The sequence below is a fragment of the Echinops telfairi genome, unplaced genomic scaffold (genome assembly GCF_000313985.2).
Source record: "Echinops telfairi isolate 266 unplaced genomic scaffold, ASM31398v2 ScPeMD7_7472;HRSCAF=8510, whole genome shotgun sequence".
Classification (NCBI taxonomy): domain Eukaryota; kingdom Metazoa; phylum Chordata; class Mammalia; order Afrosoricida; family Tenrecidae; genus Echinops; species Echinops telfairi.
This window is the reverse complement of record NW_022111376.1, coordinates 8,230,249-8,234,202: the sequence shown is the minus strand read 5'-3', so window position 1 is coordinate 8,234,202 and position 3,954 is coordinate 8,230,249. Positions and strand designations below refer to the sequence as shown.

General features: G+C 42.4%; 1 non-coding gene across 1 annotated transcript; it reads right to left on the bottom strand.

Annotated features, from left to right (window-relative positions):
* Nucleotides 1–3,340: 3,340 nt before the first annotated feature.
* On the bottom strand, nucleotides 3,341–3,461 carry LOC115873980. Its single transcript, XR_004048736.1, has one exon. It is a non-coding gene; the product is annotated as a small nucleolar RNA SNORA61 (small nucleolar RNA).
* Nucleotides 3,462–3,954: the final 493 nt, after the last annotated feature.

The window sequence follows — 3,954 nt, the reverse complement described above, 5'->3', positions numbered from 1 at the left end:
ACAATTTGTAGGCTATCAGACCACCATGCTCTTTAGAAGGAAGCATGCTGGGTCTGTGTCTTGCTTACCTTGGGCATCTCATACTTAAAGAACCGTCCCTAGAAAAGGACATCCTCTGTGGTAAAGAAGACGGTCAGTGAGAAGAAGGGAGAGGTGAGAGGCTTTGACTCTCCAGGTTCCAGAGCACTGCGGGTCCTCTCTCACTGTCAACACTCTAACATGCCTGCAGTCCACATCACCGCTCTCAGGAACCGCACAAATTCATATAACAAGTTCACATACTTCCGTTATAGCTCTCATAGCTATAGGCAAAGAGGGGGAAAATCCCACGAACAAACAGAAAAATTCCAAACACGGAACTTAACTCCAAATACAAGCCAAAGGACCCCAAGCTCACACTGGGCAAATTTCAAACAACGAAAGTGCAAACTCAAATCACGAATCAGGTGGTAACGCCACACGTGCACACGCAGAAGAAAAGTAAACTCAATACAAATGACAACCAACACCAAGGAAAAGCCAACAAAGAGAAAGAAACTCTTTCCTGCACTGTAAATCTATGACCCGCACATCAAATGACAAAGAGCAAGGGACAGAAAAGGGCCAAACAAAAATGTCTACACGCAGGACCCAACACCAGGTCTGGGGGACGTCCTGATAAGGCACACTGAATCATCCGTGCCACGTTAACAACACACATCTCCCCAAATAGAAGCCCCGTCAGTCATCACTTAGGAGTGAGTTAGAGAAATCTTTGCACAAACATAGGAGGCTAAATGATAGTTTATAATTCTTTATGGCCATCCAATGCCGTTATACATAAATTAGTGGCCTGGGCTGAAAAATAAAAACATTCCCCAGTTCTGCTCTCCAGCAGAAAACACAGAAGAACAAACCAAGGAGCATGAACACACACACAAACGTGAATGGACAGCCAAGGCATATGTTCCAAAAAATATTCATAAATGAAAATCGAAACATAGAACAAAAATGGAAAGTTCATGTCTCACCTACAAGAGTTCTAAAGCCCATGTGCGCACTCACACACACACAACATGGGCATACACACAAACCTCCCTCCCAATACACACTGAATCTGAGAGGAGACAAGAATCACAGAGGCCAGAGCAGGAGTAGCTGGGAAACCGCTGGGGTAGAGTCAGGAAGGGAGCAATCCGGATCCTTCCACGGACATACGAAGGGACAGAGCAAACTACTTTCCAGCCTCATCATTCATTACAATACAAATCTCCACCAAAGCTTGCGCTGAAGCAGACAATGAGATTTTGTAAACATGCAGGGAAGTCCACCACCATCAGTTAGCAACCCTTGTTGGGAGTTGAGCTCCACGTTCACCTCATCTCCCAGTGCAGGAATGGAGTCCAGACGAGGAGCGTCCCAGCAGGGGCGCCAATCCTGCCATGGCCTCCAGGCCTGGGTGCTGGCCCTCGGTCATCCCTGCCTGCCTCCCTCTTCCAGGATCCTGGAGGGAGCTGGGTTAAGGAAGTACACCCTCCAGAAGACAGAACAAATTGTAGGAAATGTTCTTCCTTCCCAAAGGTCTCAGATAAAACCTCTCAGCACTTCAACAAATGTTTATTTTAGTCCAATCACCCCAAAAAAAAGTGGTGGTGAAAATAAAAGATGCCAAAGACAAAAAGCACACAATGGGAGCTACTGTTCCATAGGGGGCTGTCAGAGCGGTTTGAAGCAAGAGGTGAAGTGCGAGGCCTCTAGAGGAGACGTGGAGCTGGTGTCTGAAAGGGAAAGAGGAGGGTAAAGAAGGAGGGGCGATGGACACAGAAACCTCTTGTTCCCAAGGGGCTTGGCCCTTTGTGGACAACAGAGGTAAATTCCCGAAGAACCTCCTGGAGAGCTTTTCCCAGGGACTCTAGGATGCCTGGAGCCGGGGCAGCACCGTGGTTAGGCTTTGGGCTGCTCACTGCAAGGTCCGCAATTTTCACCCTTAAAATTAAAAACTAAAGACTAACCTTAATTTAAAAGAATGGCTTCAGTGTTATGAAAAAGCTTTTCTTTCTTCTAGAGCAGTGGTTCCCAACCTTCCTAATGCTGCGACCCTTCAAGACAGTTCCTCATGTTGTGGTGACACCCCCCCCAAGCATAAAATTATTTCCATTGCTACTTCATAACTGTCATTTTGGTATTGTTATGAATCGAAAGACCCCTTCGAAAGGGTCCTTCGGCTGTAAAAGTGGTTGCCACGCACTAGCTCATAACCACTGCTTTATATCTACAAGGATCTTTTATAACTCTGAAGTGATCCTATTTAGGAATTAACCCCACTGGCATGATTTAGTTACCAAATGTTCACACAAGCTATTGGCACAATATATCTATTTTGACCACCAATGCCCTTCCCCCCAAATATTTTTGCACTCATGATTATGCGTATCAATTTACAAAAACATGTAACATACAGTGAAAGGTGGGTGTGGTTGACAAAAATAATTATAATAAAAAGTGATAGTGATTTCCATATAGATGGTCTAAAATAAAGAAATCTCTACTCTTCAGTGTCAAGATGTCAATGTGTAAAATTCAATTCACAAAGGTAGATAAAAAATTAGTAGACGTGGCCAGAAAAACACCATTCATATAAAATTTTGTGTTAGGGTTCTCTAGAGAGATAAAACCAAATTGCTGATAATTTAATACAGTTATTTATAAAGATAAGTAGATATATAACAAGGAATGAACTGTTAAATCATATACGGTTAAATATATAATACAAGAAAGAAACAGTTAAATTATAAACACTACAAATGGCTCAATTCAACTCACTGCCGTGAGTGAGATGTGAGAGACTAGCAGTCCTTCCAGTCCAATCTGCTGCCAGATCTTCTGCTATTTATAGAGAGAGCTAGGCTATGTCAGCACAGCAGCCAATCAGAAGGCAGGTCACCCACTGCCAGCCAGGTCACCTACTGCCAGTCCCCAGCTCCAGTGATGTCTTAAAGGGACCTCAACTTACAGCGACACAGTACACAGGCTAGGCATCCCACAGGTAGTGTAGCCTTTAAATTGAGGCACAGAACAAGCAAGGCAGCCGCACACTGCTCCAATGATCAAAGAGCGAGAGACAAGAAAGGCGAGATTTACCAAGCCATTTATCTCTCTGCCCTTCAGTTAATCCCACTTGTGTTTATCGGCCAGGCTGGCACAATAAACTATCTCACCCCTATTCTGATAGAAGTAAAGATATTGCCTTTAAAAAGTAAATTTAACATGTACAACAGAAGATCGAGAAAATATTTATAAATCACATGCAGAAATGCTTATGATTACAATTTATATGTACATACATATATATGTATACATACAATGTTTGAAATGAACTTGGAAGTCATTAAAGTTCACCAAGTTCACTTCAATTTTATTTTTCCTCCATTTAACACCAATCAGACCAATGTTTAGATCTGAGGGAGAGGAATCTGGAGGGTAGGAAATATTTTTAAATTAAGTCAAAACAACAATAAGAGTGCACAAAAGCACAAACAAAAATAGTAATGACGCAGGGGTGAAAAATAAATACAGGAAAAGATGCTCAACATCTTTAGTGAATGAGTACATGCAAACTAACTCAAGAATAAGCTGAAACTCCATGTGAAATGCACAGGTTCAGAAAATGATCAACAAATGCTCTCACCATTAGAAAGTGCTGGAGAGGATACGTGCAACTGTATATGGGATATATTCTTTATATAAAGCAAAGTACCATAACCTTTCAGGGAAGTACCTATTCTAAATTTACACATGTGCTTAGCATATATGACAGCAATCCTAGCTGAATATTTACACTTGTGAAATAAAACTTGTGTTCACACATACACCTGTACGCTAACAGGTAGAGCAGATTTAGGATGAATGCCGTACATTGAGAGAGAGCGGACAGGGGTTTCGGCCAGACTAAGAATACTATGTGGAACAATGGAC